The following is a 24,094-nucleotide window of genomic DNA, read 5'->3' as shown; positions in this document are numbered from 1 at the left end:
CATATGGCAGTTTGTTTCAATGAGTGTGGCCCTGTCTTAGTTTATCTTCTTGCTGACGATAGTGAGCCAATGTGTTTTGTTATTTACTGCAGATTTACCCTCACCTCTATGATAGTTATTGCCTTGATGCTTCAGATGATGTCTCCTTTGGACTATTTAACCCTAACTTGCTTAATTGGTTCAGCTGATTTGTTTTTTTATCAGATGCCTTGAGCTCCCACTGTTTTTGTTATTACTATTGTTATTCTACACATATTGAATAAGGTTCATATATATTCACTCTTTCTTATGTTCTATAAGGATAAAGTTTCTTGCATGAAAGGCATATTATTTATCAAGTTCTGCTAGCCTATGTTTATGTCTGCTATGAAAGGTTTTACTCAATAATGTTACCCTCAAAGGAAATCCTCACAACTCAGCATATGTATGTTTCACAATTTTTATAGCACTTTAGCTTGATGTGTTAAGGGGTGGGTCTCTTATCTTATAAGGTTGATGACTGTATTTAAAAGTTTAGCAGCAATATTGGAGATTTTCCTCTGAAAGAATATCTGTTGAACATAGGAGTGCTTTAAGTCCTGGACACAGCATCTCACAGGCTTTTACTATTATATATCTTTGGCCCTGGTATCCCACATATGCCTTATTGGGGTGTGTGGGAGCTGTGACCAGGGTTGCCTTAGTTATCAATGTTCATTTTATCTCTGTAATGTTTAGTTCATTAGTTACAACCTTATACCAAGCAAGCCTTAAAATTCTACAGAAATATAGAGAAACTGATAGTTGCCCACCTATTATATATAAAGAAAGGGTTAACTACCCTATAACCACCTCTACTAATGTCCACACTGAAAATGGTTATTTTGTTCCTTTCAGATTTGTTAGCACATAAGATAAATATCTTGTTGCGTAGTTAAACTTATACTATTTTCAATGTCTCATCATCCTATTTCCAAGTGAAATGTGTGGCTCTGCGACATGGTAGACCCCTACTTTTTAGCACATTAACCTGTTGTTGGATATAGGACCCATATCCAATTGACAAGGTTATTATGTAATGCCACTACCACATAAGCTGATTTATGCCCTTATTCCACATTTTCATCGGAACGGTGTTATTATAATTGCACTTTTGTTTTAAACTGTTCAGAATACTGTATATATGCAGATATATCTTCCCACTATCATATAATATCTTAAAGGCTCAAAACGACGTGCACAACCTTTAGCTCCTCCACAAAGATAAAGATTATCTTCTCACTCTGTTTTCCATAAGACTAACTCCCAGACCTTCAATTCTTAGCGTTCTTTAATTCTGCCCCACAATGATTTTGATCCCCCCAAAACTTAATGAGGTCTATATGTCGTTGCATAGGCCATCCATTTTTCATGTCTCAGGGGTACAGTCCGCCTAGCAAATCTTTTTTACCCTAGATGTAAAGGAATTCTTATTTCCCACCGTTCTCGAAGACTCACTACTTTTCTCTCCCCCTTAGCAGACAGATTGAATCTTATAGTTCCGGAGGACCACACGTGTGGTCTTCTCGATTATGCCATAACCTATTTATCCCCACTGCATTTTCTTTTAATACCATAACATTGACTCACCTAATCTATTCAGGTCAGCAGGTCTGATCTTTAATACTAGCCAGCTGAGACTACAACCCATATGCACACCCTGTCTTCTTTACAGCTCCACTCGGTCTACTCCCCGTCATAGCATCAGCATATAATCGACACCCTACACCCTACAAGCTTCCCTTGGCATATATTCTACCCACCTTATCCTTTTTTTTTTCCACCTCCCCCCCCTCTTTAGAATGTGTCTCCTAGTCATAGGAGAACTAAATAAGCGGTTTCTCTTACATATACCGCCCTTTTCATCATTCCCTTAGCATTTCCTCATACTTTACAGAACACCGTTATATGGAACCCAACTATTAGTATTTAATAACTAATTGATAAAATTCGAGGTTATAATTCTGGAACCAAGAGTGGTCTCTCTATCTCATCTTACCTACCCCTACCTTCATATATGTTCCCTTGTTTTAGGTCCATGAGTGACCTTTTTTGTCGGCTAGGGAAGGTTTCCTTTTGTATAGGCACTACTTATCAACTTTGATGTCTCTAACTGTGTAATACTTTTCTAACGAATTATATAGAAGGTTCACCTCAATGTTGTTAAGCTAAGCTGGATTGCATACTTTTCCTTGGATATTATGTAGTAACTAACTATATGACATCTTTTCTCTTTGTATAATTATGCTGTTTGTATGCCTATTTTGAATACCTCAATAAAAATATTAAAAAAAAAAAAAAGGTAGCGGCGGGGTAGGGGGCTCACATTAGGGGGTAATATAGATAATGTAGCTGGCGGCAGGGTCCGGGAGCAGCGGTTTAGGGGTTAATAAATTTATTAGGTGCGGCTGAGTCCGGGAGCAGCGGTTTAGGGGTTAATACATTTATTATTAGGAGAGTGAGGGGGGATAGCGGATAGTGGGGTATACGTGTCGGGCTATGTTTGGGTGGCGTGTTAGACAGTACGGGAGATTTAATACTTTAGTCAGTTTTTGTAGGGGCTGGCAGTTTCTAAAGTGCCGTAAGTCACTGGCGACTCCAGAAATTTGTACTTACGCAGATTTCTGGACATCGCTAGTTTGTCAGACTTACGGCACTTTAGCATCTGACGGCGCCGTATATAAAATAGCTCGAGTTGCGAGCTGAAACTACGGGCAGCGCAGGTTTCCACGCTTGCACCAAAACCTGCGCCCTATGTCGGATCGCGCCCCAAGCTGTTCAATCGCCATGTGTGATTTAATATCAGCAAACAAAGAATAATAAGTTTTCCTTGGTATCCATCCCTGCCTAATTATTTATCTACCAATAAAAGTAGACATAATTATTGCATCTCCTTGATCTCTATTATATTAAGAGAATTAAAATTTTTAAATATTTTGAAATCCAATATCATACTCAATCCTAAAAATTCCTGACTTTTGGGCACAGTTAAAATAATGCAGCCTTTCTGGCTCTGGAAAACTTTACTTTTTTACATCTATTTCTAATTGATCTAGATCATTTAGCAATGTGTTTAGGGGTCAGGAAGGCTCTATGGATAATCTTAATTTGTTCTTCAATACGTTCTACTGCAGTAGTAGTTGCCCTAATTTTATTAATACTTTCGAGTATACAGGGAGTGCAGAATTATTAGGCAAATTAGTATTTTGACCACATCATCCTCTTTATGCATGTTGTCTTACTCCAAGCTGTATAGGCTCGAAAGCCTACTACCAATTAAGCATATTAGATGATGTGCATCTCTGTAATGAGAAGGGGTGTGGTCTAATGACATCAACACCCTATATCAGGTGTGCATAATTATTAGGCAACTTCCTTTCCTTTGGCAAAATGGGTCAAAAGAAGGACTTGACAGGCTCAGAAAAGTCAAAAATAGTGAAATATCTTGCAGAGGGATGCAGCACTCTTAAAATTGCAAAGCTTCTGAAGCGTGATCATCGAACAATCAAGCGTTTCATTCAAAATAGTCAACAGGGTCGCAAGAAGCGTGTGGAAAAACCAAGGCGCAAAATAAATGCCCATGAACTGAGAAAAGTCAAGCATGCAGCTGCCAAGATGCCACTTGCCACCAGTTTGGCCATATTTCAGAGCTGCAACATCACTGGAGTGCCCAAAAGCACAAGGTGTGCAATACTCAGAGACATGGCCAAGGTAAGAAAGGCTGAAAGACGACCACCACTGAACAAGACACACAAGCTGAAACGTCAAGACTGGGCCAAGAAATATCTCAAGACTGATTTTTCTAAGGTTTTATGGACTGATGAAATGAGAGTGAGTCTTGATGGGCCAGATGGATGGGCCCGTGGCTGGATTGGTAAAGGGCAGAGAGCTCCAGTCCGACTCAGACGCCAGCAAGGTGGAGGTGGAGTACTGGTTTGGGCTGGTATCATCAAAGATGAGCTTGTGGGGCCTTTTCGGGTTGAGGATGGAGTCAAGCTCAACTCCCAGTCCTACTGCCAGTTTCTGGAAGACACCTTCTTCAAGCAGTGGTACAGGAAGAAGTCTGCATCCTTCAAGAAAAACATGATTTTCATGCAGGACAATGCTCCATCACACGCGTCCAAGTACTCCACAGCGTGGCTGGCAAGAAAGGGTATAAAAGAAGAAAATCTAATGACATGGCCTCCTTGTTCACCTGATCTGAACCCCATTGAGAACCTGTGGTCCATCATCAAATGTGAAATTTACAAGGAGGGAAAACAGTACACCTCTCTGAACAGTGTCTGGGAGGCTGTGGTTGCTGCTGCACGCAATGTTGATGGTGAACAGATCAAAACACTGACAGAATCCATGGATGGCAGGCTTTTGAGTGTCCTTGCAAAGAAAGGTGGCTATATTGGTCACTGATTTGTTTTTGTTTTGTTTTTGAATGTCAGAAATGTATATTTGTGAATGTTGAGATGTTATATTGGTTTCACTGGTAAAAATAAATAATTGAAATGGGTATATATTTGTTTTTTGTTAAGTTGCCTAATAATTATGCACAGTAATAGTCACCTGCACACACAGATATCCCCCTAAAATAGCTATAACTAAAAACAAATTAAAAACTACTTCCAAAACTATTCAGCTTTGATATTAATGAGTTTTTTGGGTTCATTGAGAACATGGTTGTTGTTCAATAATAAAATTAATCCTCAAAAATACAACTTGCCTAATAATTCTGCACTCCCTGTACAGACAGCAGAACTTAATTCAGAGATCTGGACACTCCCTGTATGGATCAATCTTTCTACAAAAAAATCAGAATCATTAAATAATATAATTTATAGAAATTTTAAAATTCCCCTGCCTATATAGGGCTACATTACTAGTAGAGCGCTATTTAGTACGCCTGGTCGAGTGTTAACTTTGCTAGAGGTTAACACGCTGGTAGCGCTGGTATTACAAGTAAAGTAAAAAGTAAAAATTTTATGCTCACACGAAATAGGACACGTGCAAAAAGTTAACTAGAGGATATTACGTTCACAATATCACATTCAACCTATTGAATTCAATGGAGCAGGGATGTTAAAAAAAACTAACACCTATACCCGCATGTTAATCTCCATTGCAAACCCCCTACTATAGGCTCAAACTGATTTTTAAACCGTTGAAGGCTGCCTTATAAACTGCCACATCCAACAATTTTTTTAATCCGGCTACACTATTAACCCCTAAACCGCCACTGCTTCACATTGCAATAAACACCCTACACTATTAATCCCTAAACCGCAACTACCCCATCGCAATAAAATCCCTACACTATTAACCCCTAAACCACCACTACCCCATAGCAATAAACTACCTTCACTATTAACCCCTAAACTGCCACTGCCCCATCGCAATAAACTCCCTACACTATTTACCCCTTAACAGCACTACCCCATCGCAATAAACTCCCTACACTAATAACATGCAATAATGCCCTTCTCTACTTAACCCCTAAACTGCCACTACCCCAACCCCAATAACCCCATACTCTATTAACCCCCTAACAGCTAACCCCCAAGGACCCCTAACCTAAGATCCCCTAAGTCAGAGGCATAACTAGAAACCACAGGGCCCAGGTGCAAGAATCTAAGAAGGGCCCCCCGACCCCCCCTACCCCCCCCCCCCCAAAAAAGGTGAATTTGCTACATATATTTTTTTAAAACATTTAACACTGAAAAAAAATGTGAATCAGATTACATGTCTGCAAAAGAAGGTACCCTGTGCCCACAGTCTGTGAGATGGTCTGACCCCCTATTACTGTACATAGTGACACTGTTTAACCCACCAGTACTGTATATAGTGAGTCAGTGACACAGTCTGTAATCTGCCGGTGAGATGGCTGGCCTGACCCTACCCGCCCCAGTACTTTATAGAGTGACCACAGTAGTCTGTAACATGGTCCAGCTCCCCGTACTGTATATAGTGGTACTGTATAGTGACACTGTTTAATCCCCGCCCCCCCATGCTGTAGTAACAAGGTCTGTAATTTGCTGGTTCCACAAACATATATATACATGCATAAATACACACACAGTGACATACATACATACACACACACACACACACACATAAACACCAATGGGTAAAACAGAAACACTAACCCCTGTAGTCAGAGACACTAGCGAGGCATCATGTCACACTCACATGATATCAGTGCAGGCATTGGCAGGTCAACGTTTTTTATTTGGAAAAAATTTGTTTTGTTTTTTTGAAGCTGTGCCCCCACCCTCAGGAACCCAGTCGCAGTTGCAACCTCTGCAGCCCTTGTAGTTTCGCCCCTGCCCTAAGTTACAAAAAATAAAAATCAATACCAGTTAAAAAAATCAAACATTACAAAACAACCAACAAGAAAAAGCCCTATCCTAAAACTAAAGAACCCTAAAAAAAAAGTGCCATTCTAAAAAACCCTATATCAAAACTAAAATAACGCCACAAAAAACAACCGTGAAAAAACCCCTATCCTAAAAAACCCTAATCTAAAGTGATTTTAGCTCTTTTGCTAAAAAGAACCCCTAAATCCTAAAACAAACCTAAGCTAAAAAATGCACTTAAAGGGACATTCCAGTCAAAATGTTACTGCACATAGATGAATTACATCTTTGAACAGAAACATATTTGCAATATACATGTATTGGCAAAAATGTTTCTAGTAAGAGTTATCACTGTTTTAGTATTAAAAATGTTCTCTGCATGTGCATGTGAAGCATAGCTAGATATTCTTAGTGCACCAGCATTTTAAATAATGCAGCTGCTCAGATAATCAGTGGGGCTTGTATCATGTCAGCAATTAACAAATTGAGTCATTAACAGATGGTACAAGCACCTTAATTCTCTGAGTAAGTGCTGTGTTTAAAATTCTGGTGCACGGTGCATACTTAAATACATTTTTTTAAACAGCAATAGCTTTTATTAGAAGTATTTTTGAACATACTGTACATGTATATTACAAAAATACTTTTGTTCAAAACAGAAATGCATTTATGGGGATACCAATTTTGGCTGCAATGTCCCTTTAAAATGGCGTACGTAATTTTAGCTCTTTCTCTGTATACTCTTGGGGTGGTCCTCTTCTTTTCTACCAGCAGTCCATCTTCATGCTGTCACTGCAGCACACTGAAGATTGAAGTAAAGTGGCGCCCTTGCATTTCTATTGGCTGAGGTTTGAATTCTAATTGCGCTCCACTCGTAATCTAGCATATAATTGGATACCTAGCTACTAAAGCAAAAAAAATGTGTACCCTGAAGTTGAAATCGAACTTGCACTGCTTGAAAGCTTAATATACATTTATCAGTAAAGTCTAAAAACTGTTAATTAGTAAGGCCCCTTTTCCCCCAATATTTAAAGGGTGATACTTTCATTCCTGGCGATAAATGAGGATTCTGTATGAAAGGTGGAAACTAGTTTCATTATACCAGGCTTCTTCAGCACTTTCCAGCATTCTTCTTTAGATTTATGTTTTCTTTTATTTCTTTTTTATGTCCAGGTGATCCCATAATGCCTCTATAATATTCAGTCCATGACTGTCAGTGTTTTAACAGCTGTGTTTCTCTCCAAATATGATTTCACTGCATTAGCAGTGTGCTTGGGATCTTTATCATGCTGAAAAATAAAACCCTTCCCAATCAGGTGCTTTACAGAAGGAGTGGCATGATGAATTAAAACCTGTCTGTACTTTTCAGCATTCATTATCCCATCAATTCAGACAATATCCCCAACACCACTGGCAGAAATGCAGCCCCAAACCAGGACAGACCCTCTACCATGTTTCAATGAAGGCCACAAGCACTCATTCTTCCATCTCTCTCCAACTCTTCTTCTCACATATTGTCGATGATTGGACTTTGTCACTCCATAATATTCTTTTCCACTGATCTTCATTCCAATCTTTGTGAGCTTTACTACCCGGTTACCCTTCTGAAAAAGTGGTTTCTTGGCTGTTTCGCTTCCACAAAGACCATTCCTGATCAAGCTTCTTCGGACTGTAGAAGGGTCAACTTGTCATCCTGATGAAGCTGCCAGATGCTGAGCCAGGTCCTCTGAGAGACCCTGAGAAACTTCTTAGATGTTGAAATATTTCTTGGTCTCCCAGTCCTTTTTTTTGTCCTTGACCTCTCCTAATTCTTTTTTATTTTATAACAGTTTGAATACCACCTCTTGAGTATACAGTTTGTTTGCTGATTTCTCTTTGAGAGTGAGTTACACAAAAGTGGTGCGGGATTGTGCTTAAAAGGACATGAAACCCAAATTTTTTCTTTTGTAATTTAGAAAGAGCATGTCATTTTAAACAACTTTCTAATTTACTTCTATTATCTAATTTGCTTCATTCTCTTGATATCACTTGCTGAAAAGCATATCTAGATATGCTCAGTAGCTGCTGATTGGTTGCTGCACATAGAGGCCTTGTGTGAATGGCTCACACATGTGCATTGCTATTTCTTCAACAAAGGATATCTAAAGAATTGAGCAAATTTGATAATAGAAGTAAATTGGAAAGTTGTTTAAAATTGCATGCCCTATCTGAATCATGAAAGTTTAATTTTGACTAGACTATCCCTTTAAGTGGATTGACTAGCCTTCCAAAAGACAGAATTCACAAATTACTCAAGAGTCCCAACTTTCCTGTGTATTGAATAATTATTTTATATCAGGTAGATTAAGAGTTGTGCGTTCGTTTTTTCGAATCAGCCAATAGAAATGAGAGCTTCTTAAATCCTATTGGCTGATTTGAACAGCCAATAGGATTTTAGCAGCCCTAGTTCCTATGGGCTGATTTCAAATTTTCAGTCAATAGGAATGCAATGGTACCCCCAGTATAAAAGGGGTACCTTGCATTTGAATCCTCAGTGTGCGGCGGACGATCGCATGAAGAAGACCTCCACATCAGATCAATGCACCTCCGCCTGGACCTTCGCCTGGACCTCCGCCTCCACAGGGATGAAGAAGATGCTGGTCCCTCAATAGATGAAGATGGATCCGCCTGGATGAAGATGGAGCCACAAGGATGAAGATGGAGCCGCTGGGATGAAGATTGTTCAAGCCGGACTTCAGCAACTGTGACTACCTGAAGAGGGGTTTTTTTAAGTTTTTTTGGGGTGTTTCTTTTTTTTTAGATTAGGGCTATTGGGCAATCTTAAAAGAGCTAAATGCCCTTTTGAGGGCAATGCCCATACAAATGCCCTTTTCAGGGAAATGGGTAGATTAGTTTTTTTTTTAGTTAGGTTTTTTATTTTGTGGGTTTGGGGGGTGGGGTTTGTAATGTTAGGGGGGGTTTGTTTTTATTTTGTAAAAAAAGAGCTGATTTCTTTAGGGCAATGTCCTACAAAAGGCCCTTTTAAGGGCTAATGGTAGTGTATTATAGATTAGGGTTTTTTATTTTGGGGTGTTTTTTTTTTTAACAGGGTATTAGAATAGGAATATTTTTTATTGTTTTGGATAATTTCGTTTGTTATTTTTTGTAATGGTAGTTTTTCTGTGCTCTTAAAGGTACGGTACACCCAGAACCAGCGTATCGTGAACCTTTTGTACTATTACCTGAGAGATTCGATGGTAGCCGTTCCTCCTTCTTGTCCTTTAAGGTAGATTGTGAGCTCTTGTTTGCCTTAAAGCCTCTTATGTATGCCACTGACTTCGTCATGATCCACTCAGCCATCAAGCTGCTTTCTGGACAGATAAAAAAATGGGAACACCAGATGCTTCTGGCTAAGAGTCCTGTCCTAAATAACTGGGGGGCTTTCATTACAGCCATGGCCACTCAGTGTACTACCACAAGGCAAACTAAGGTTCCTAGGACTGTTCCACGTTCCCACAGATCATGGCTTCCTCGTGACTGGGATGCTTTTTACCAGTACTCACCCGCAAACCTTGATGCTCCTGATGAATCGTATACTCCTTCCCAGGAGTTTGAAGAGCCCATGGAGATAGGGGTAATCCAAAATAGGCAGGCTTCCTAAGAAAGAGCCAGAAGGAGGAGCCATGGCCTTTGCTTTAACTGCGGAGAAAGAGGGCACTTCATCTCCAATTGCCCTATTCGACGACCGCGGTCTCCAGCTCTCCAAACGGGCACTGGTTTTGTTGACCCTCTTGTTCTACATGCAATTCTGTGAAGTGCCAATGTTGCTGTCATGGCTGTCCATGTTCTGCTGTTCAGAAGAGTCTACTAACCTCTGAAACTGTTTTCTGTAGACCTACAGAACCTGCTCTTGCTAGTCCTGAAGTCCCTGAGACCTTGGTTATGCATCAACCTCTTGCTCCTGAAGCATCTACTCAACTTTCTGATAATTTGCCTAATCCTGAAACCATCATCACTTCTGTACCAGCAAGCACCAGCATTACATTCTGCCCTGACAAAGTACTGCCACCTGACTGCACTTATGCCTCAAATGGTACTCTTGTTTGCAAGCAGGATCTTGTGATGTTCGAGAAAGCATTGCAAGCTGCGAGTACTTTGACAGCAGCCAAAAACAAAAAGAATAGGAAGAAGGCTGCCAAGGCCACTATTGGTACAGTGTTTCCCAGTAATGTAGATGATGACCAAAGTTTATGTCAGGATGCCTATGCGAGAGTCGCCGTCCTGCCAGATGATATCCTTGACATGTCTGATGATGAGGCAGAGTTTACCCCCAAACTCAAAGTGGTCTCTACCCAGCCTGTTCATGCCCGGGGGGGGGGGCGATTTTAAGGGGAGGGAGCTGTCACGGTTCCCACCGTTTCATGCAGACAGCCAGGCGTGGTCGCCCCTTTGGGGACAAGTGAGGGACTTGAACCTGAGACCTCTCTTGTTCTCTTGCCTCTAAGCCTTTCATTACCTTTCCTTATCCTGCCTGCAACACTGGGGCTGGACTCTGGATATTGCTTTGCCTGGATCACCTGTGCTCATTTACAACCTGTCAGTCAGGCTTACCTGGGACTTCTTACCAATTAGCAGCTCATTATCTGGCTATATAACCCTGCCTTTTCCTGTGCTCATGGTCAGTTCTTTGTTTTTTGTTTCCTGCTTCTAGTTTAGGTGACTTTGTTCCCGAATCCCCAAGACTGACCCTGGCTTGTGACCCCGGCTCTGTTCATTGTTTACCTGCACCTCTGGCTTCCTTTGATTTCTGCAATGCCTTGACTGCTTTCTTGGAGTTACCCTTGTTTGTACAGCATACTCGGATCCTTGGTTTTTGCACACAGCCCCCGTGCATTTATTCACAGCCCAGGTGGTTTTCTTACCTGATCACTTTGGGCTGTGATACCTGTAAGGGTGAGCACATATCTCTGCTACAGACTCCAATCCAGGTAAGACCTTTTCATCATTTCATTTAAATTTCACTGGTGTTTTTGAATGATTTTACTTGTATCCAGTGCATAGGCCAAAACGCATTGTTTTATTTGTCTATTATTTTTGCATTTTTTTGTCCTTTTTTCCATTCTTTTGGAGGGTGTCCCCACCTGACCAACGTATCCAGCTATCTGCCAGGAAAGCGTGGACATCTTCCAGTCACAGCATTTATTTTAGTTTTCTTTTTTCCCTTTCCCCTCTTATTTTTGGATTTATTTCAGATATTGATTTTTGCTGTTTAAGGCCCCAATATTCAATACATCAACAAATATATTCAAAGAAAAAGGACATGTCTGAGTAATGCTGGTGAGCAGCAATGTCTCTCCCATAGAAGTCAATGGTAGCATGACCTCACCATCCACATTGCTAACATCGCCCCTCGTTGGCATTTTGCTGTGGAAAGGGGGGCCCTATTTGAGTGTGCCTACACAGGACAGACAGTGCACTCACTGAAACTAAAATTAGTTTCCGTGTAAGCACACTTCAATTATTGCAGTGGGGACCTAATTTTAATAACAGCTACACTAACTAGCACAGATGTAGCCTTGGCAGCTGATAGCTAGCGAGACAAACATGGCCGATACCCTCCTCACAACCTGCACTTCGCTGCTCGAACAAATCGATCTTGTGTCAATGTGTCTGAAGCAAAGTGCAGGCTGCTCCCACTAGCACAACCCGCTAACTCCCCCTGAATGCCTATAACTACGTCACGCCAAACCTACACTTGCTGAATAATCTCTCACTGAATCCTCACATTGCCATCTAGAAGGTGGCCTTCTGTTTCTAGAGGGCCGTAGAGTATTTGGTTCAGGAGAAATTGTCTGTGGAGGAGTACCCAATGGTTGTTGATCACCTGTGATATTTTGTTGTTGGACAGAATCATTCTGAGGTTGATCTGTTTCAGTTGTGTTCATTGCATTTTCATCCTCAGAAGACTCAGGTGGGCACCACACTCCATGCCAGATATCCTCACCATCTGAATCATTTGATATTTGTGTAGCTGGTTGAGATCTATGTCTCATTTGTTCTACATGGCGGGAAACTGTACCACCAGCTTGTAGTTGAACTTTAAACATTCTGTTGCCCATGCCTTGTATTATGACAGCTGGAATCCATTTATTTGGGCCACGGTAGTTTCTAACCCATACTCTGTCATGAAGAACAAATTCTGAAACGCTAGAAGTGTTCAACTCTTGTGTGGGATGTTCTGGTCTAACTTTATCCAGTGGAGTTCTCAGGCGTCTTCCAAACATTAACATTGCAGGTGATAGCCCAGTAGTGGCATGGGGTGTGTTTCGATAGTTAAACAAAAAATTAGAAAGGGAGTTTGGATTAAATTTTGATTTCTGAGAGACAGCTAAGTGGCGTTTTAAAGTTTGTACAAATCTTTCAGCCTGTCCATTAGAGGCTGGAAAATATGGAGCTGTCTTACAGTGTTTGATGTTATTTGTATCTAGAAAGGTTTCAAATTCATGTGATATGAACTGTGGACCATTGTCTGAGACTAAAGTTTGTGGCAGTCCAAATCTTGCAAACATACTGGAAAGAACGACAATGGTTTGTTGTGTTGTAGTACTTGACATTTGAACTACTTCTGGCCACTTGGAATGAGCATCCACAGCCACCAAATACATTCGTCCATCCACTGGCCCCGCAAAATCAACATGGATTCTTGTCCAAGGTTCATTTGGCCATGGCCAAGTTTTTGAGGTGTCCCTGCTGGGATTCCGCTGTGTCTGTGCACATGCATTGCAAGCAGCTACATAAGAAGCAATATCTGTATCCAATTTAGGCCACCAAAAATATTCTCGTGCTCTTTGCTTCATTTTTACTACACCCTGATGTGAGCTGTGTAGTAACTTTAATGCTAATGTTTGCAGTAAGTTCAGAATTATCACTCGTGACCCCCATAACAGACAGCCTGAGTCATGCACAATTTCCTTCTTCCTTGTAAAATATGGCTGAAGGTCAGAGCGAACCACTTTAGGCCACCCATGTTGAACAAAAGACTTGATTTCCTGTAAGGTAGAATCAGAGCATGTATAAGTAGCAATCACTTTGGAATTTAGATTTACAGGCTGTGGAGGGGTTTCTATGATTTTAGAAGATGTTGTCATGTGATGTACCATTGGTAATCTAGAAAACATATCCACATTCGTATGATCACTGTGGCATCGATATTTAATGGAGTAGTTGTAAGCCGCCAGCTGAAGTGCATAGCGCTGAAGTCGAGCAGCTGTTGTGTTGGAGATACCCTTCTGAGGGTGCAGAATGGACAAAAGTGGTTTATGATCCGTGATCAGAGTAAAAGGTCTGCCATATATATAAATGTGGAATTTCTTCACAGCCCAAATTATTGCTAAAGCTTCCCGATCAATCTGGGCATAATTTCTTTCCGACGGAGTTAAAGATCTGGACGCAAAAGACACAGGACGTTCAGACCCATCGGGCATAATGTGTGAAAGTACTGCGCCTAAACCATATGGTGAAGCATCACAGGCTAGTACCAAAGGCTTCTTAAGGTCATAGTGGACAAGGAGTCTTGATTCCAGAAGAAGCTGCTTAGAGCGTTCAAATGCTCGTGTACATAAGTCAGTCCAGGCCCACTGGTTTTTACTATCTAAAAGACGGTGTAGTGGATATAGTAAATGAGCCAAATTTGGTAAAAATCTGTGATAGTAATTGAGCAACCCCAAATAAGAACGTAGCTGAGATACATTAACAGGGGTGGGAGCATGAACCAGCGCTTTCACTTTTTCAGCAGTTGTGTGTAGACCAGTCTTGTCCACTACATGTGCACAATATTCTAAACTCTTGCAGAAGAACTCACACTTTTCCATGTTAACTTTCAGTCCGAATTCCTGTAGGCGTTGTAAAACAGCTTCAACATTGGCTTTATGAGCAGCATCATTTTCACCAGTGATAAGCATGTCATCTAACATACAGTGGGTATGTGGAATACCTGCCAAGATCTCATCCATTATCCGTTGCCACACTGCAGGTGCTGGGGCAATGCCAAACACCATCCGCGTATACTGAAAAAGTCCTTTGTGAGTGTTGATAGTTAACAGGTGTCTGGAGTCTGGATGCACCTCTAATTGTAAGTATGCTTGATGCAAGTCAATTTTTGTAAATTTTTCACCCCCTGCCAGAGAACTAAACAATTCTTCAATCCGTGGTAAAGGATACTGGTCCACAAGTAATTGAGGGTTAAGGCCCACTCTGAAATCTCCACAGATGCGAATGTCCCCATTCTTTTTTCTGACAGGAACTATTGGGGAAGCCCATTCACTGCTAGACACTGGAACAATAATCCCCTGATTTCGTAGTCTTTCTAGTTCTGCTTCAATTTTAGGTTTAAGTGCAAATGGTACAACTCTTGGTTTACAAAATTTTGGAATAGCATTTTCTTTTAGGTGAAGCTGAATCTGCTTGTCTTTCACTAAACCTAGGTTCCCATCAAATACAGTCTTATATTTGTGCTTTAGTGAATTAATCCAAGAAGAATTTGAATTCCCACTTTGGTCCAGCAGTTTGTTAAGTGGTAACTGTTGTGGTAACTTTGGCATGCCCAATGCTTGGATCCAGGATCTACCAAACAAAGGTGGTCCTCCTTTAGGTAAAATGTAGAGGCGTAGATTTTTAGTTATACCATTAAATGTCACTGTAGGTGATACACACCCAATAGGCTTTATTATTTCATTTGAATATGTTTGCATGGTGACAGCTGTTGGAACAATTGGTTGCCTTAGTCCCAGGCGGTTCCAATCAGCAGCTGTGATAACAGAGACTGCTGCTCCTGTATCAACTTCCATAATGAGAGGTTTACCATCTATATTCACCTTTGCTTGCAGTTCTGGAATTTTATTCTCAAGGCTGTAGATCTGTAATGTGTATAATGGTTTGTCTTCCTCTGAATCAGTGTGTGGTGTATCTACTTGCACATGAAAAGCTGCACGTGACTTGCTGCCTTTCTTACTTTTATCTCTGTCTAAGGAACTTCTGCACACTCTCTTTGTATGACCAATCTTCCCACACCCATAGCAGGTGCTGTTCCTAAACCTGCAGGCATTTGCTGTGTGATTTGTGTCACCACATCTGTAACAAGCTGTCTGTGACCCTTGTCTAGCTGGATACTGTTTATTTAGGTGCACACTTGTATGAAAAACATCTATTTCCTTATCACAAACTGCCTGTGCTGGGGCCTGGAGCATTTGTGCATCTTTAGTAGCAAGTTCCATGACTGTAGCTATCTCTATAGCACGCTTTAGTGTTAAATCATCCTCTGCTAATAGTCTCTTTTGTACTGTACAGTCCATGAGTCCAATAACAAACATATCACGTAAAGCAGTGTTTAAATAATCACCAAATCTGCAGCTACTTGCTAGTTTCTTTAAACTGATCACATAAGTTTTAATGTCCTCATGCTGCAATTGCTTGCATGTGTAAAACTTAAAGCGTTCTGATATCTCTAGAGGCTTAGGTAGGTAGTGGTCAGATAACAGGCAGATCAGGTCAGACAGAGGTTTAGCATTAGGTTTATCTGGTGAGAGAATGTCCCTTAATGTAGTGTAAGCTGCTGAGCCTATAGTTGTCAGAAACACAGCCACTTGCTTATCAGCTCCTATGTTATTTGCTGTACAATATAGCTCAAACTGTTCAACCCATGTGTCCCATCTGTCTGTGTCTGCTGCAAACACAGGTAAGGTGCCAATAAGTGCCATTATAGGGTCAGACCACAGATCCTCGTCGCCAGCTGTTATGTTCTGTGTGTAGTCAGGATTAGAACATTCAGTTGTGTGCTGTTACCTTGTGTCTTGCACATATCATGAAGACTCTGCAGCAGGAACTTTAGATAACTTTTATTCAGCTACAGCCACATGGCTTATTCTCTAGCAGGTTCCATCAGTAAAACTAACATGGCTTCTGATGATGTCACAGAGACCCAGACACACCCAGGGGGTGTGGTGAGCTGAGCTTAAAGCTGCAGTAATCTTAACACAGACAAGTTCTCACGTTGAAAACCCTGGCCAATAGTACATCTTGCCCCTAGTGCTTACAAAGGCATTTTGTCTTGTGTTGCTATAGAATAACATATCAGCCAAGTCTAAACATTTTTTAAATTGATAGGAAATGCTAAAAAACAGGGCACACAGAAATGTACTCTATAAGCTCCCTATCAAAATTAACCCTTCCCTAGATATAATTAAAGTAAATGCATAGAAAGTAAAAAATATGATAAGAAGCGCTCAAGATGAGTGAATGTAATAAATTAGGAAATTATATTATAGTATTTTTCCTAATTTATAACATTCACTCATCTGTTTGATGTTTCTACCATCATACTTTCCTCAGGGCCATTATACTAATATATATACAGAGATATAATTGAAACCAAAAATATTTATTTCATGATTCAATTTTAAACAACAATTCAATTTACTTGTATTATCTACTTTGCTTCATTCTCTTGATATCCTTTGTTGAAAGCATACCTAAATAGGCTCAGTAACTACTGATTGGTGGCTACACATAGATGCCTTGTGTAATTGGCTCACCCGTGTGCATTGCTATTTCTTCAACAAGAATAAAGCAAATTAGATCATATAAGTAATTGGAATGTTTTTTAAAATTGTAATCTCTATCTGAATCATGAAATAAATATTTTGGGTTTCCTGTCCATGTAAGCTCTTGAGCCCAGCTGTCCTGTAACTCACATTTATGCAAGGAGATCTATAAAAGAATTGGCAATGTACAGGAAGCCATTCTATCCACTCATCTAGTCTATTATTTCCTATGAAAAAGGTAGTAGTAATTGTACTTTGCAATTGCCTTTATATTGCTGAGGAATCTGTTGGCACCATGCAAATAAATTATAATCGTAATAATCTTAATAATAATGATATTAATAATAATAGGAATGAGTGATTGATCGCTAACTACTTGTTTCACACATCCAGTGAATTATTAAATCTCAACTGTGCTTCATTAAAGGGACAGTGTACACCAATTTTCATAAAACTGCATGTAATAGACACTACTATAAAGAAGAATATACTCAGATACTAATCTAAAATTCCAGCATAAAACCTTTTAAAAACTTACTTAGAAGTTCCCAGTTTAGCACTGTTGATGAGGTTAGTCTGGGACACCCAGTGAAAGGGACTGGGAAAACAAAAAGACAAGACACTCCCCTCTCTCCCCATTCCCTGCATATGAAAAGACAGATATCTTAAACAGGAGTCAGCAGTAGTCTGTAGACATCAGTATACATCTGACACTGTGGGGGTTGGTTAGGAGTGAAAATCAGCACAATGTTATTAAAAAATAAGCAAAACTATACATTGTTTCAAAAACACTCCCAGATGGGTTATATAAATGGTTCATCTAAAAAACATTTATGCAAAGAAAAATCTAGTGTATAATGTTCCTTTACAGTTTTAATGCTTTCATATTTTTAAAACATTTTCATATATAAACAAGAAAAGTAATATTTTTGTTTTCTTTGTGTCTCCTAACTTTTAGTTATTTTTGGTGAATTCAGTTGGTAAAAAAGAAAAGAAAATGACTACTATATATATATATGCCAACTGCCCCTCTTTTTCGGAGCAACAATAGCCATGTTTTTCCTGGTCTTTAAAATGTGGGGGCAGTTAAAGTGATAGTAATTTCACTTCCATAACTTCACATAGTATGAAAACTCTTCTCCTAACTAGCATATCGATATGCTTATTTTGTTTCAATGTCAAATCTACTTTTAATACTGAGCGTTTTTGTCAGGCTCCGTTACTTGATTCAATGAAGCCTCTCTGAATAATTTTCCTTTAGGCTTCTTTGACTGGTAGCTCTTTCAGCCAATCAGAGCCTCACCATGCACCCCATGCTATTTGCGCAACATAAACAGTGAGGCGACTTACAATATGTTAACAGTAAGCAGCCTCACTGTTTATGTTGCGCAAATAGCGTAGCAGTTGCATGTGCGCAGTTCAACTTCCAGCCTGAGTTCCAAGCACGGGAGCGTGCTGTGATTAACTTACATGGGGTGCATGGTGAGCCTCTGATTGGCTGAAAGAGCTGCCAGTCAAAGAAGCCTAAGGGAAAATCATTCAGAGAGGCTGCATTGATTCAGGTAACGGAGCCTGACAAAAACACTCAGTATTAAAAGTAGATTTGACATTGGAACAAAATAAGCATATCGATATGCTAGTTAGGAGAAGAGTTTTCATACTATGTGAAGTTATGGAAGTGAAATTACCATCACTTTAACTTTTAATAGCTAATCAACTTATTTAATTTTCAATATTAGTGTCCATGTAAAAGAGAACAGTCAGCCTTTGTAAAGTCTGCTTGAATTAAATGGTTAAATATTTTTTTCTTTGTTGCATTTAAAAATGTATGTAAGTTTTTTTTTCTTTCTAAAATGTCTGTACTGAGAAAACAAAATTGGGTTTTAATGCGTTTTAATGCTGTATGATGTGTGTCACTGTAGACCAATAGAGCACCGGGTGTTCTGGCTAACAGCCTTTGTGCAACCAGTCCTTAAAGGGACATTAGACACTTTGAGATAGTAATGTAAAATTATAAATTGTATGCATAAAAAACCTCTGCAATATACTTTCATTATTTATTTTGTCTTCTTTTTCTGTTATTCCATTCTGAAATTGTGAGCATTTCAGTTCCTGTTAGAAAAGGATGTGCAGGACACTGTTATATTCCACACAGCCATTGGCTGCACACCGTAGTGACCTATTTATAACTGTCCCTAACTGGCCACAGTAGAAAAGGTAACCTAAGTTACAACATGGCAGCTCCCATTGTTTTATAGACACTAAAACTTTACACTTATTTTCTCACTATTTATCTACATGTTATTCTCAGACAAATCTTATCTTTGAATGCATCATTCTATCTAGCAGTGTTTAATGTCCCTTTAATAAAACAGATGTGCACAGACTTGCACTATCTGTTAGTGTTAAATTCAAAATAATCTTTTTTTAATGCCAAAAAAGAAATAAATCAAATAGTATTATTTCATATACATAACACTTTTATTGCTTACTTTTTATTTTAATACATACATATAGCTCACTCCCAGTATATAGTTATTACAGCAGCAAAACCACATTCCCTCTATGGCTTCTTTAACAGATGGTCTATACTATGCAATTAGGGCAAAAGCAACAATTATAGAACAATTATACACAGCAGCAGATGAGAGAAAACACAAAGACGCAACAACAACAAAAGAGACGTGAAGATGAAATAATTGCATTCAGTCTCTATAAAATGCATTAGCAGACAGTAAAAATCACATGCCTAGTGTCTATCAGATTATGTAGAGATAACAAGGTGATTGGCCGTGACCTTCACAATTTTTCAATAACTTTATTTCACTAGGAATGGAATAACATTGCAAATCCAAGCAATACGACACCATTTCTAGCATGTCTGTTGAATAAATTTGCTAATACAAAAGCAATCACATTTTACTGCATGCGTTAAAAAAAGAATTTGAAGAGATGACTGAATCTATGCCAGAGTGGCTAAAAGAAAAATCAAAAGCACAGAACAGAATATAACTCTCTAATTAACATCTGTTAAAAGGAGCGTATTAATAATGAGCCGTGCATGAAATAGCCCAATACCATCAGATAGCAGAATGATCAGAGGCTTAACTTGTACTAGAGGATTTAATGACATAAATTCCCTAGTTATCAGGCGATGGGCTGTTTGCAGAAAAGGAAATAGGGTTGTCATAACTAGACAAGCTGTGCAGGTGGTTGCTATATCACACAGATAACAGTTGCTATGAATGAAACTCAGGAGGAAAATACCAGCCCCCAAAGGCTTACGCTCCTAGGAGTTTACATGCTTACAGTTAAATCGTCACTAGCTACAGGATTTCAGAAGTTATTGTACACATTGGATTCCCCATTCTTCAGATATAAACAATGTTATTTATTTTTCATATAGTATTTTTTCCAATTAGAACATCAAGTGGTTTATTGATTAAATAGCCTGTCATTTAATACCAGTTGTCCTACAATTTTTGTTTTCTGACATCCTTAGACATAATTATGTAATAACAGAATATTTAAATATGTTAAAGCATTTTGTTATTGCAAACACGATTGAATATAATTGTATGTTTAAAGGGGCAGTGTACTGTAACATTGGTTTAGCCTTAAAGTGACACTGAACCCAATTTTTTTCTTTTGTGATTCAGATAGAGCATGTAATTTTAAGCAACTTTATCATTTGCTCCTATTATCAAATTTTCTTCATGCTCTTGGTATCTTTATTTGAAAAGCAAGAATGTAAGTTTAGATGCCGGCCCATTTCTGGTGAACAATCTGCGTTGCTCTTGCTGATTGGTGGATAAATTCACCAGAGTTCTGAACCAAAAATTGGCTGGCTCCTTAGCTTAGATGCCTTCTTTTTCAAATAAAGATAGCAAGAGGACGAAGAAAAATTGATAATAGGAGTAAATTAGAAAGTTGCTTAAAATTGTCTGCTCTATCTGAATCATGAAAGAAATTTTTTTGGGTCCACGAGAAGATGTTGGTGGTCCATGACACCATCAAGCATCAATTAATCTCCTTTGATCAGCCATATCCCACCATTATTATATTAATTGCCAGTAACATCAGTCGTGGTTAGCTCACATCCATATTGAGAGCTTTCTGATATAAACTTAATTTATGACTCCAATGTCTGTCCATGATCATAAGTAGTTTTGAATAATTCCTGTGTGTGTGTGTATGTGTGTATATATATATATATATATATATATATATATATATATATATATATATATATATATATATATATATATATACACACACACACACACACATTATATAGGTTTGTACCTTTTTAAAAAAAAATCATGTTAGTGGTCCGCAGGATTCAAAATTGTGAGTTTAGTGGTCCTCGAGGTCCGAAAGGTTGGCGACCCCTGGACTAGTATATATAGGCAATAGTTTGTATTTGAGAGCAGAGCATGCATACATATTTAGGTCTGTGTGCATTTGCAGGTTTATACCTCTTGTGCAAGTATAAATGTAAACATAATTGTAGCTAAAGCATCAACCATTTGAAGTTTAAAGGGGCAGTAAAGCCACAATTAGCTTTCATGATTCCAATAGAACAACTTTTAAGGAGCAGCAGTGCACTACTAGGGACTAGCTGTTGATTAGTGGTTGACCATATAATCCTCTTGTAATTGGCTCACCTAATGTGCTCAGCTAGCTCCCAATAATGCATTGTTGTTCCTTTAAAAAAGAATATCAAGAGAATCAAATTGATTTGATCATTGAAGTACATTGGAAAGTTGTTAAAAATGTTATGCTTTATCTGAAACATGATATAAAAGATATAGGGCAAACGCAATCAGCGCATATTCACAACAATAATAATATAATTAAAATTTAAAAAACAAACAAACGTGAAAATAAACTGCAAGAAACCTTTAAATGCCTCTGATATAAGTAGGAAACTTGCAAACATTCTTAAAGGGACATGAAAGGCACTTTTTTTTTTTTATTAAGGACAATGAGATAATTACATAAACAGCAAGAAATGCCAACATAGCAATAAACATTAACAACATCTTTGATGAATATAGAGAGGCATTTAGATATATAATTGTCCTTACATTTTTTCCCTCTATGATATTAATATGGCCACTCTTAGACCTGGGGACCCATCCAATATGCAGCGCCGCCCGCAAAAGCCGGCGACGCCGGTTTTTGCGCGGGTTTGGTATCACATATACGGCGTAGCATACAACTTACGCAATATCCAGCGCAAGGCCTTACGTGGCGAAAATTAATCCATTTTCACCTCGCCATAAAATGCAGCCGTAGCAGGCCTTGCGCTGAGTATGGGAGCACCGTAACTCTCTAAAATGCCTTCCAAAAAAACCCTAACACCTAACGCATGCGCAATGTCTATCTACCTGTCAACCGCAATCCCCCACCGCAATAACTAATAAAGTGTTTAAACCCTAAACCGCCGCTCCCGGACCCCACCGCCACCTACATAAAATTTATTAACCCCTAATCTGACCCCCCTACACCGCCGCCACCTACATTAAATGTATTAACCCCTAATCTGACCCCCCTACACCGCCGCCACCTACATTAAATGTATTAACCCCTAATCTGACCCCCCTACACCGCCGCCACCACCTACATTAAATTTATTAACCCCTAATCTGACCCCCCTACACCGCCGCCACCTACATTAAATTTATTACCCCCTAAACCTAAGTCTAACCCTAACAACCCCCTAACTTAATTATTATTTAAATAAATCTAAATAATATTACTATTATTAACTAAATTATTCCTATTTAAAACTAAATACTTACCTATAAAATAAACCCTAAGATAGCTACAATATAATTAATAACTACATTGTAGCTATTTTAGGATTTATTTTTATTTTACAGGCAACTTTGTATTTATTTTAACTAGGTACAATAGCTATTAAATAGTTAATAACTATTTAATAGCTACCTAGTTAAAATAATTACAAAATTACCTGTAAAATAAATCCTAACCTAAGTTACAATTACACCTAACACTACACTATCAATAAATAAATTAAATAAATTAACTACAATTAGCTAAAATAAAATACAATTAAATTAAATAAACTATATTACAAAAAACAAACAAACACTAAATTACAGAAAATTAAAAAAAATTACAAGAAGTTTAAACTAATTACACCTAATCTAAGCCCCCTAATAAAATAAAAAGCCCCCCCCCAAAATAATAAAATGCCCTACCCTATACTAAATTACAAATAGCCCTTAAAAGGGCTTTATGCGGGGCATTGCCCCAAAGTAATCAGCTCTTTTACTTGTAAAAAAACCCCAACAATACCCCCCCAACATTACAACCCACCACCCACACACCCCTACTCTAAAACCCACCCAATCCCCCCTTAATAAAACCTAACACTACCCCATTGAAGATCACCCTACCTTGAGCCGTCTTCACCCAGCCAGGCACCAGTGGTCATCCAATCCGGGCAGAAGAGGACATTCGGACCGGCAGAAGTCTTCATCCTATCCGGGCAGAAGAGTACATCCGGACCGGCAGAAGGCTTCATCCTATCCGGGAAGAAGAGGACATCCGGACCGGCAGACTTCTTCATCCAAGCGGCATCTTCTATCTTCATACATCCGACGAGGAGCGGCTCCATCTTGAAGACCTCCGATGTGGAGCATCCTTCCTGGCCGATGGACTAATGACGAATGACGGTTCCTTTAAATGATGTCATCCAAGATGGCGTCCCTCGAATTCCGATTCTATCAGCCAATCGGAATTAAGGTAGGAAAAATCTGATTGGTTGATTTAATCAGCCAATTGGATTGAAGTTCAATCCGATTGGCTGATTGGATCAGCCAAAAGAATTGACCTTGCATTCTATTGGCTGATCCAATCAGCCAATCGGATTGAACTTCAATCCGATTGGCTGATTAAATCAACCAATCGGATTTTTCCAACCTTACTTCCGATTGGCTGATAGAATCCTATCAGCCAATCGGAATTCGAGGGACGCCATCTTGGATGACGTCATTTAAAGGAACCGTCATTCGTCGTTAGTCCGTCGGCCAGGAAGGATGCTCCGCGCCGGAGGTCTTCAAGATGGAGCCGTTCCTCGGCGGATGGATGAAGATAGAAGATGCCGCTTGGATGAAGATGTCT

The sequence above is a fragment of the Bombina bombina genome, chromosome 3, assembly GCF_027579735.1.
Source record: "Bombina bombina isolate aBomBom1 chromosome 3, aBomBom1.pri, whole genome shotgun sequence".
NCBI classification, from domain to species: Eukaryota; Metazoa; Chordata; class Amphibia; order Anura; family Bombinatoridae; genus Bombina; species Bombina bombina.
This window is presented reverse-complemented; position numbering follows the sequence as displayed.